The 12,429-nt window shown below is 42.8% G+C and overlaps 2 protein-coding genes across 51 annotated transcripts in view; one reads left to right on the top strand and one right to left on the bottom strand.

Moving 5' to 3' along the window:
* Positions 1-12,429, top strand: part of LOC127509830 (uncharacterized) — a 502,366-nt gene that overhangs the window by 389,319 nt on the left and 100,618 nt on the right. The gene's annotated exons all lie outside the window — the stretch shown is intronic.
* The window catches only part of LOC127509908 (60 kDa lysophospholipase-like), a 390,873-nt gene that overhangs the window by 319,267 nt on the left and 59,177 nt on the right, over positions 1-12,429 (bottom strand). The gene's annotated exons all lie outside the window — the stretch shown is intronic.

Below are 12,429 nucleotides of genomic sequence, written 5' to 3'. Positions count from 1 at the left end.
AATTTGATGAATTTTTTGATCAAAAGTTTATCAAGTATTCAAACTTTAACATGGAAGAATCTAGGAACATAAACAATTTGTCACAGGGCCAACAAAATGTAGCATTCAATGTCAGGTTTATTAAAATAAAAAAATAGAATAGAGGTGAAATGCAGAAAAGAGAAAGAATAATATACAGAACATATATATATATATATGTGTGTGTGTGTGTGTGTGTGTTTGTGTGTGTGTAAAAAAAAGTCTTAAGATGCCAGAATTTACATTTGTAGCTTTACTTATTTAGTATTCCTCATACAATGTCACTTAATTATGTTTGGACGTAATAAATATAAATTATACATACATCTGACGCTCCTGAAATCGCAGTGCAATTTTAATCAATATTTATTTACCATGAAATATAAAATAACGTTATATAAATGTTTGAAATAAGGTTAGTTTCACCCCATTTTCACGCTCCATATAACCGCATACTTTTAAGTTATATTTCTAATCATCCATTGACAAATTGCCAGCAAATTATTTACAAAACTATCAAAAACTCTAATCCACACATAATATGTGATTAAAAGCCCAAACTTTCATAAATAAGAGCTCAAGTCAATTGTTAGTCTACATCTTATAGTTAGCCTAACGGTTGAGATGCTAACGATCTTTTTCCAAAGACAACAAACCTTTTCTATAAAGACAATATTCAACAGAAGCTTGTCAATTACATGTATGAAAGTGTCAGGAACAGTTGTATGAATTATTTGTGTAATTTTAGGGCTTAAACTTACCTGAAAGCAGTGAAAATAACAGTGACAGACCGTGCTACTGCTTGTCACTTGTCAGTTGGTTGAGTTGCCGCCCCGTTTCCATGGTGACTCCAATCCGATCGCTCACGCGACTCAAATGTTAAACGCGCACGCCGATTAAAACATGTCAAAAGTTAAGCAGCTAGTGTTTACATATGCATGTAAAGTTAAAACATTACATACTGATGGAGTCAATTACCAGAAAAAGGTCCTGAAACTTGATAACGTATTGTAGGCCTATAGTAGACCTATGTTGTACTGCTATCAAACTGTGGAATGAGAATATGAAAGCTGTATTGAGATTGTAAAACAATGTTTGAAGTCAGTTTATATCAGCCTATAGTAATATAATATAGGCATAATATAATATATTATAATAGCTTTAGAATACTTACATTTTTTTTTTTTTTTTTTTTTTTTTTTTTTGACTAAAGAAAATGTTTTAAAGAAAATGTTTTATATATACCAAAAATGATAAACGTGGTGTAGAAGTAAAAGTAGGCTATAGGCTATTGGAGAAAAAAAAAAAAAAAAACACAGAATGTGCGCGTTTTGGCCCTAGCATAGTCTTTGTTTTGACATGGTTGTATTTTGGTACTGTCATGACGTTTTTTAAACGTCGTATTCCAACGTGCAGATCACGTTATTTTAACACCTGAATAAAACGTCTCCCAAAAGTTGCAATTTGGTAAAGTTTCGTTTTCGTAGTAGACAAACATGATATTAACATTTTTTTGACTACTTAAAGAAAACATACCAGCTTGGTATTTTCACAACATTTTTAAAACGTGTTATTTTGGTTACATTTATTTTTTTTTTATTTTAAAAAACGTTTTTAAAACGGTTTTAAAACGTTGTACTACAACATTACCTAATTGCAACCAAAATACAACATTGTGAAAAATTTCCAAATCGAAATAAACCAATATATCGGAGTATATGTTACTCTAGTAACTCAAACACACAGCATGAACAGGCTGTGCTGAGAGAACTGATGAGAAGCTGATACTGAGCAAGCGTGTAGTGTACGGTACAGCGGCTCTCGAATCACCAGTACAGAACTGAGAGCTGCTTCTTTCAGACATGTTCGACATACTGAGAACCGATGAGCTGAGTATGCGTGTCATTTCTTCAGAAGGATGAAGTTAAAACATGTCACACTATGGCAAGCCGTTTTGACTTTTATTCATTCTCAGGATATGAATTCTTGATATAAACAATTCAATGCTTTATATCAGGAATTACATTTCCTCTAGTAAAAACTAGAATTCTTGATATCTGTAACTGTATTTTCACTAGTGAAATGTCACCATAGACAGCCATTCAAATTCATTTGTTAATATCAAGACTTGATTTCTTACTAGTTAAAAATTCTTACTAGTAAAAATCATAATTTTTGATATCATTAATTACATTGTTACTAGTAAAAATGTGAATTTTTGATATCAAGAATTAAATTGTCACTAGTTGAAATGTCAGTTCTTTATCAACAGTTGAATTGCTGCTAGTAAAATTGTTCATTTTTGATATCTGAAAAAGTATTTCTGATATCAGTATAATTTCAGATATCTAAAATGGCTTTCTCACATTCATGATATCAGAAACTAACATTGTTACTAGTACCAATTCAATTATTTATATCAAGAATAGATAGTTGCCCTAGTAACAAAGTAATTAATGATATCAAAAATTATGATTTTTACTAGTAAGAATTGTATATCTTATGTGATATCAACAATTGAATTTGAATGGCAGCCTATGGTGACATTTCACTAGTGAAAATACAATTACAGATATCAAGAATTTTTTTACTAGTGGAAATGTAATTCCTCATATCAAGAATTTGCATTTTAATTGAATTGTTGATATCAAAAATTAACATTGTTACTAGTGGAAATGTAATTCCTGATATAAAGAATTGAATTGTTGATATCAAGAATTCATATCCTGAGAATGAATAAAAGTCAAAATGGCTTGCCATAGTAATTACTTTCGTATTACTGTAAAGATTGGAAACACAATGAATGGATTGTAAAACTGTCAAACCAAATATTTGTTTTATCAATAATGCATTACATTTTCAGGAACAGCTTATTTAATTTCTAAGTTGAAATAAATCTTGACGTAAACTTTTGCCGTGGTGTTTAAAATGTTTATAATGTGTTAATCAAAACAGTAGAAACGTATTAAACATACTACTGGATACATGCTTTGACTTTTTTAGTTTTGTCAACTATATTCAGGTTGCAGCAGTTCTCAGCTCAGCAAACTTACTCATACTGCTACCACGGTTAGAACTGTTCTCCAATCACCAGTACAGAACTGAAAACTGTTTCTTTTGGACACGTTCAATATGGAGAACCGATGAGTATGCGTGATGATAGAACAACTGATGCTGTGCTGATACTATGAGCAGCACAGGTGAATCGAACACTTGAACGTTTATTAAAGTTTATTTAATAACAAATAAAACATACTGGATAATGCAAATGCAACTAGTTTTATTAAACAACATGCAACAACTGTTCAGTGAAAACATGTAAATAAATGTTACTATTTTTATTGTGTATGTACAGTATATTTGAAGCTTTATGAGCTGGATGGTTTCTGTAAAAAGTTGAAGACTTGTTTTTTCATTAGGCTATATCTTTAAGACACGTTCGCGCATCAGTGCTGTATTGGGTGCTTTTACAAAACAAATGTAAGAAACTTATTGGTCCGTGTACTTTTGTGTCCATTCATTTTCCTTTTTTAAACCAGAAATGAAATATGGAAAATGCGGTTTCTTTGTTTTTTATTTTAACACTGATGAATAGAATTAGCAGATACAAGCTAATTTTCTTTATGCAAGATTATTATTTTGTGAAAATAATATAAATGATATACAACTTGTTTTTTAATATGTAAAAATGCTACATTTAATTTCCAGTGTTTTGAGTCATATACACACAGACGCTAAAGCGCCCTCTAGTGCCTTTTCCTCTGGCGTCAATAGAATGACTCGCTTCAAGAGGCTGCCTAAATGACATTGATTAATTTTCATTCGTTAAATTACTATTATTATTATTTTTACATTTATATTTTAACCTAAACATTAAATTTCTAAACCTTATAGCCTCTTGTTTAGCGCTCCAACACATTATCGAGTTCCCGCTTGTGGTCTCAATCCCGTCATTTTGCTTTTTACTCTGTTTTATATGAATAAAGGCCAAAACGACATCTAAATTACTGTGACTTTTTCCTCTGGCTCTGTTAGGTGTTTTATATTGAGAAATTGTTTGGGATTAGGAGTCACTATGCTATGCTGTTCAAATTGAAAATATTTTTTGTTATGATGACAAAATTATACCCCAATATGTGATTTTCATGAAGACAAAATTCCCATGCCCTTTGCCTCAGTGGAGGTTTGACATGAAATATTTCTCAATTCTCATTGAAAGCAACGCGTTACGGCCGCGTCGCTGGGACATTAACGCTTTACGTGGCTTAATCCTACTAAAACAACAACCAGGGAGAAACTATTTTCTCACACATTTTCTTGTCATCAACAGCATCTGCTGAGACAACTGCAACGTAAACAAAGTGGAAGGACAATATTTTTATGTTTATAACAGTTTTCTATAAGTGGAAAATGCTGAACATTGTAAGCACTTTGCCTTCATATTCGGCCTGACCTGCTTGTCTTTATGTTTTTATTGGTCATTTAATATCAGAGTCTTAATGCATTAAGCGTTTTCTTCATAACTGTTTTATTTTCTAGGAAAATGCTTAAAGGATTAGTTCATTTTCTAATAGAATTTTCCTGATAATTTACTCAACCCTATGTCATCCAAGATGTCCATGTCCTTCTTTCTTCAGTCAAAAAGAAATTAAGGTTTTTGATGAAAACATTCCAGGATTATTCTCCTTATAGTGGACTTCAATGGCCTCCAAACGGTTGAAGGTCAAAATTACAGTTTCAGTGCAGCTTCAAAGGGCTTTAAACGATCCCAGGCGAGAAATAAGGGTCTTTATCTAGAGAAACCAACGCTCATTTTCTAAAAAAAAAAAAAAACCCAAAAATTATATACGTTTTAACAATAAACGCTCATCTTGAACTAGCTCTCTTCTTCTTCTCTATTATAATTCTTGCAGTGTAGACGCTGCTAAGTGTATTACTGCCCTCCACAGGTCAAAGTAATACACTTAGCAGCGTCTACACTGCAAGAATTATAATAGAGAAGAAGAAGAGAGCTAGTTCAAGATGAGCGTTTACTGTTAAAACATATATATTTCAAAAAAAAAAAAAAATTAGAAAATGAACGATGGTTTCTCTAGATAAGACCCTTATTCCTCGTCTGGTATTGTTTAAAGCCCTTTTGAAGCTGCACTGAAACTGTAATTTTGACCTTCAACCGTTTGGAGGCCATTGAAGTCCACTATAAGGAGAATAATCCTGGAATGTTTTCATCAAAAACCATTTCTTTTCGACTGAAAAAAGAAGGACATGGACATCTTGGATGACATGGGGGTAATTAAATTATCAGGAATTTTTTTATTTGAAAATGAACTAATCCTTTAACGTGTTAAGTGTTCATAGTGGACTGCTTATAAGATGTAGTAAATTTGCTCCTCCAATTTCACTAGTGAGCCACATTAAGCGCTTATTTTTCATGTTAAGCACTTAGGGGCCATTCACACAGAACGCGTCTTTGCGTCTAAAAACGCTCAGGAATGTTTTTCAAAAAAGCACAGGGTAAAACACGAGTGTCTCGAGACGCGCTTTTGAGACGTGATGCAATAATGACAATAATGGAAATAATAGAAATAGGCAAACAGCAGAATTGATAGATAAGAGTTTTGACATGGAAAAAAAGAAAATAAGATAATAATGAGCGCCTCCTCCGCCATGTTGCCGTCAAATAAAACGGTTGACATGCCAACTTGCTACTGTAAACAGAAGCTTGCAACGCTTGCCCCGCCTCCGAGTTGTTCTGATTGGTCCACTGTTTTGGAACTGACATTGATGAGCGGCGCTGCGTGTAAAAGTTGAAACTCTTTTAACTTGACACGGCGTTTTAAAAAACGCGGCGCTCATGTGCGAGGCACTGCAAAAGACGTGAGACGCAAGCGTAACAGTCATGCACGTCCGTCAAGCGCGTGTTTACATAGAAAAACAATGGGAAAGTAGTGCATTGGAATAGAAAAACGCGTTCTGTGTGAACGGCCCCTTAGAATGTCCCGCTTTGCTGGATGCGTTTGCCGCCAGCATAGCATTCTCTTGGACATGCAGCAGTATCGGACCCCTCGTGAGTGAGAATGGGGTGGAAATCAAGTCAAGTATTATCATGTTTCATAGACATGGCTCTCGAAAGTGTGGGAGAAACGTCTCGGTTACGTATGTAACCCTCGTTCCCAATGGGACGGGGAAGGGGGCGAGCTTACGCCGAGAGAGTCTACTGCTGTTCCGACATACCTACTAAGTAAACTAGACTACACTGGGGAAGCGAACCCATGGGGGATGCTGCGGAGACCACTACCCATCCGTAGGGGGGGAATTTACGTGGAGAGTACACATATGGACTGGCTGTGGGCAGTACGCATATGGAGTCCCTGGGATGGCTCCACCTGGGTGGGGGAGACTCATCTGACAGGTGACAGCAGAGCTGGCTCTGCTAAGGGAAAGACATGGGCTCACTGTGGGGAGTTGACCGTGGACAAACACACACGGGACCACTCACGTGGAGGGGTCACGACATATGGCACCCAGCCAAACGTCAACGTCAGTGACGGAGGTTTGGCCTGGCATCAGACACTCCGCAATGTCCGAGCCGAAGGGGGAGGTGGAGGAACTTGACAGGGTTCGCCAAGCGGGGAACTCAACTGGAGTAAAAGGATGCACGTATCCGGCCCAGGGGGCGGGAGTGGCATTGCAAGCCGACACTAGAACGGGCTCTTCGCGTCTACCGGCTGCTGGAAGCTAGTACACGGGAAGATACCGGTTCTGCACGAAGGCTATAGAATCTAGCGAACGTGTTAGGTGTCACCCAGCCCGCAGCTCTACAGATATCTGTCAGCGAGGCGCCGTGCGCCAGCGCCCAGGAAGAGGCCACTCCTCTGGTGGAGTGGGCTCTCAACCAGAGCGGGCAAGGCATTCCAGGCACGATTCGTCAACCGAAAATGCGTGCAGGTCCCCTACCCTCTTGAGCGAGGCCAATGCAACCAGGAGGACGGTCTTAAGGGACTGTACTTTTAACTCAGCTGATTGCAAAGGCTCGAAGGGATGACCCCGGAGAGATGTAAGAACCAGGGTCAGATCCCAAGAAGGTACAGAGGGAGGCCGGGGAGGATTCAGTCTCCTCGCCCCCCTCAGGAACCTGACGATCAGATTGTGCTTCCCTAGCGATTTACCATCAACTGCATAGTGATGTGCGGCGATAGCGGCAACATACAACTTGAGGGTTGAGGGAGACAGCCTTCGCTCCAGGCCCTCTTGCAGAAAGGAAAGCACGGATCTGACCGAACATGATTGGGGGTCCTCTCAGTGAGAGGAGCACCATTCGACGAACAGGTTCCACTTCAACGCATAGAGGTTCCTCGTAGAAGGAGCTCTAGCGGAAGTGATAGTGTCTGCGACCGCTTGCGGGAGATCACTCAGAACCTCCGCGTCCCGTCCAGGGACCACACATGGAGTTTCAACAGGTCGGGACGCGGGTGCCAGAGGGTGCCCCGTCTCTGAGTCAGGAGGTCCTTCCTCAGAGGAATGGGCCAGGGAGGTGCTGTCGCGAGGAGCGCGAGGTCCGAGAACCAGGTCCGAGTGGTCCAGTATGGAGCCACTAACAAGACCTGCTCCTCGTCCTCCCTGACTTTGCACAGGAGCTGTGCGAGAAGGCTCACTGGGGGAAACGCATACTTGCGTAGGCCCCGGGGCCAGCTGAGTGCCAGGGCATCCGTGCCGAGCGTGCCGCCGATCAGGGAATAGAACCACTGTCAGTGGGCAGCTTTCGGGGAGGCGAACAGATCTATCTGTGCCAGATCAGCTAGACCACCTGGGGATGGAGTCTCCATTCGCCCAGAAGCGAAGGCTGCCGTGAGAGCTCGTCGGCTGCACGGTTGAGCACGCCTGGGACATAAATGGCACGAAGCGAACTCAGATGCTTCTGACTCCATAACAAGAGATGGCGGGCGAGTTGGACATGCGGCGGGAGCGTAGACCACCCTGATGGTTGATGTACGCAATGGCCGCAGTGCTGTCCGAGCGGACCAGTACGTGCTTGTCTGTCAACAGCTCCTGGAAGCGGCCCAGTGCAAGACGTACTGCTAGCAACTCGAGGCAATTGATATGCCACTGCAGTTGAGGCCCCGTCCACAGACCCAACACTGCATGCCCGTTGTACGTGGCCCCCCACCCCATGGCAGAGGCATCTGTGTGGACCACAGCATGCCTGGACACTTGTTCGAGGGGAACTGCAGCCCACAGGAACGAAGGATCCGCCACTGGGTGAGGGTGTGGCGGCAGTTTGGTGTCACGGAAACACGGAAGTACCATGCTGCCACGCCCATCTCGGGACCCGACCATGGAGCCAGTGCTGAAGCGGCCTCATATGAAGCAATCCGAGTGGCGTGACTGCGGCTGCGGATGCCATATGCCCCAGGAGCCTCTGAAAAAGTTTCAGTGGGGCCGCTGTCCTGCGCTTGAGCGTACTCAGGCAGTTCAACACTGACTGGATGCGCTCTTCGGTGAGGCGCGCTGTCCGGGTGACCGATTCCAGTTCCATACCGAGATAAGAGATCATCTGCCCGGGGGCGAGTTTGCTTTTGTCTCAGTTGACCCGAAGACCCAACTGGCTGAGGTGAGCTAACACCATGTCCCTGTGTTCGCACAACTGCTCTCGCGAGCTGGCCAGGATGAGTCAGTTGTCGAGGTAGTTGAGAATGCGAACGCCCTGTTCCTTGAGCGGAACAATGGCCATCTCCGCAGCCTTCGTAAGTCGCGGGGCGACAGGGCCAGCCCGAAGGGGAGGACCTTGTACTGATATGCCCGACCCTCGAACGCAAACCGTAGAAAGGGTCTGTGTCAAGGCAGAATCGAGACATGAAAGTACGCGTCCTTCAGGTCGATCGCTGCAAACCAATCCTGGGGACGGATGCATTCGAAAATGCGCCTCTGCATAAGTATCTTGAATGGCAGCCTGTAAAGGGACCGATTCAGGACACGCAGATCCAGGATTGGCCGTAGCCCACTGCCCTTCTTGGGTACACTGAAGTAGGGGCTGGAGAACCCTAACTCCATATCGGCTGGAGGGACCGGCTCGATTGCATCCTTCACCAGGAGGACAGCAATCCTCGCCTGGAGAACAGGTGCATTGTCCAGGGACACACGAGTGTCTGAGTCTGATGGTACAAATGAGCCAGCGGGACGGGCTGGGAAGCACTAGCCAGGCTTCCAGACACTGAGCCAGCGGGACCAAATGCACCAGATGTACCGGGCGTGGGGCAGCGAGGTAGAGTGCTGGGACCCGACTCGGACGGCATAGCGGGCCGAAGTGGGGTCAGACTCTGCAAGGTGGTAATGTGTATGGGAGACGGCACATGGAAGGCGGCCTCGACCAACACACTGGGACCTGCTGGCGAAGTGAGAGGGGGCTGAGTGTGGCGAGGCGGGGCCTCGCGCACTGCCAGCCGCGTCCTCTTGGGACCTGGAGGATTAGAAAACAGTTCTACTTCATGGGTACCGCTGGACTCCGGAGAGCCAGCGGCGGAACAGACCAAAACTGGCCCTCCTCCGGGAAGGGAGCGATCGTCTCCCGAAGAACTGTTTACCTCAGCTCCAGGTCACCCGTTTCTCCAGGACCGCTTCTCGCTAGCCAACTGGCTTGGCTGCGGGCTGAGTGGGCTGGGTTTTAGGCCAGCTTGTGAGATGAGAGCATCGAGAAAGCGTACTTTGATGACGACACACCTCGCAAGGCTAGCCAGGGGTGTTTCCGGACCACCATGGTGGACATTGTCTGGCCAGGGGCCTGCGCTATGACTTGCATCATGCGTAGCTCAACCCCAACTCAGAACTACCCAATGCAATGAGTGCTTTGGCCTTCCACAGACTTGCCGGGGGCCAAGACCCATGCAGGGCAGAGGTGGTGTGCCCGTAGCACTGCCACCCCACCATAGAGGGTAGTGAGAGAGAAAAAAAATTTAATGCAGGTTATGGCCCTTTTGCCGTTCCATATTTGGCACCAAAAAAGGCTTCCAAACTGCCAAGTTTTTCATGCACGTCCGGGCTAAAGACAGGGAGCGGGGCAAGGCGAGAACGCGTCACACCACACCCCTAGGGGCCCAGGAAAGCATGGTCGTTAATGCTGAATCTGATTCAGCATGAGCACATCACAACCGTGGGACGCTCAGCCTCATCTTCATGTCCAGAGCCCAACAACCCTCTCTCCAATGTAGCAGTCGACATCTGATCCTCTGCTGGAGCCCTGATTAAGACGCTAGATCCCCCATGAGAAGGACCAGCAATCCACCCAGAAGCTACCAGCCATGTGGGACAGTAAATGTGGCCATCTAACTGGACGAGACACAGCGCGCTGAGCGCCGACGTGGCCATGTTGTTACTAAACATAAACCACCCATGAACACAGTCACAACATGTTTGCGATGCACTAGAGGAGTGGGGGGCCCACAGAGATTGGCTCGGCGGGTATTGCCCCACTGTGATCCTCTGGTCACCCTGGCTTATTCACCAAAAGTAGTACTTTTCTGATTCAGAAAAAGAAACTAGATCGGGGAATGAGGTAAGGGGACTCCACCTCATTTGAGGCACTCGAGTCTCGACCACGCATTTAGAGCGCCGAACAACACGCTGGGTTGCCATGGCAACGTGTGCTGTCAGCCGGCAGCTCGACGGCACACGGCGCGCTGAGCGCTCAAGCCCTTACGAGAAAGGCAAGATGAGCAACGCGCCGATGTGGGCATGCTCTCACAAGAGAATATGAACCACCCACAAACACAGTCTCAGCACGCTGAGCAGACATGAGAGAAAGTGATTGTGGCCGTCAGTGAGGATAGGAAACGACCGCCTCCAGAAACGCACAGACAGAATGACGTCTTGAAAAAGACGCAGTGTCTGTCTGTGAAGCTCTTTTAGAAGCTCTTGTTCTTTGTGCCGAAGCACACAGGGAACAGCCGCGATGTGACTGCAGGTACACTTTTCACTCCCTGAGTCACACACACAGAGGAACCGGCCCAAATCACAAACCAAACGGGGCAAATAATGCTGTGAAAACCGCATTTTCGTCTACACATACTGAAGCACACATGATGCTCGCGATGATTTCAGTGTCTGCTGTCTGTCTCACTCACATGAACTTCATCTGCAGAGCTGCTCTTAGAGTCACTTTATGAACATTTCACCATTTAATTTGATAAAACTAATCGACATTTGTCATATCATATACACAGGAAGTCAAACGTCTTCACTATTCTGTCAAAATAAAAGTTCGGTATAACTTGAAATAACAGAAATATACTATTGTACAATCGAGTGTACTTCGATTAATAGAGATAATAATAATAATAACACTGTTTATTACACAAACTCAAAGGTCTTCATTGAAATTACAGATATTGCACAGTAAAAATGTAGCCTACTTATTAATATTATTAATTTAATTAAATTAATTTGATTTTGTTTTAAACTAAATTGTTAGCTTTATAAACTATTTGTCCTTACAATGTTTATATAATATATTCCCTGTACTCCTGACAGTAAAATATGCCAAAAAAAAATGTACTGTGACATACCGTGAAACCGCTAGAATCTTAAATCTGTATGACTTTTTTTTTTTTTTTTTTCGTCATACCGCCCAGCACTAGTTTGTTTGTTTGTTTGTTGAACTGGTTCATTGAAACGAACTGTCTGAAAGAACTGGTTCCTGGAAAAGAACCGGACTTCCCATGGAGCGCACAAGCCGCCTCTCAGTCTCAAACAGCTTGTGAGTCACAACAAAGTACCTTTCAAGGAAATTCTGTTCACTTGGCGGCCATATTTGCAACACCTCAGAGCAGCTATTTCGGGCATCCAAGACTAAGTCCTATCTATTTGAATGGGGGAATCCTGAAATCTCAAAAACTGCTTGGTGAACTCACAATTAAATAACATTTCAAATCAGCAACAAAATCTGACATGTTTTGAACTGGATCATTTTTGTGAATTCAGCAAATTTTTTGTCTTGTGGACTTTATGTAAACATCTGTTATGTGAAATAGTTTATTCAGGACAGTACTAAATAAAAAATAAAATGCAATTTTCATGATCCTTATTTTGTTAAAACAATTAACATTTTTGCATATTCCGCAAGGGGGTATGTAAACTTTTGAGCTCAACTGTATGTCAGTTACCTGTCGGCACAGTGTGTAGTCGACACACCCATCTTAACAATTTCTATAAATCGCTTATCTTGCCTGAACATGCCATAAACAATATAGATAATGTCCAAAGTAACAATTGATTAATATACAGATATCCTAAAACATCCTGTCCACTGACACTCTGTTACGCTGCAAATCAGGTGATTTTTGAAGTATCAGATAATCCACATTATTGTAAAATGTATTTGGCTATATTTTCCTGTGGTTTGAGTGACAGACATGGAGC

Source organism: Ctenopharyngodon idella, chromosome 3, assembly GCF_019924925.1.
Source record: "Ctenopharyngodon idella isolate HZGC_01 chromosome 3, HZGC01, whole genome shotgun sequence".
NCBI lineage: Eukaryota > Metazoa > Chordata > Actinopteri > Cypriniformes > Xenocyprididae > Ctenopharyngodon > Ctenopharyngodon idella.
The sequence above is the reverse complement of the archived record's forward strand: the minus strand, read 5'-3'. Positions and strand labels throughout refer to the sequence as shown.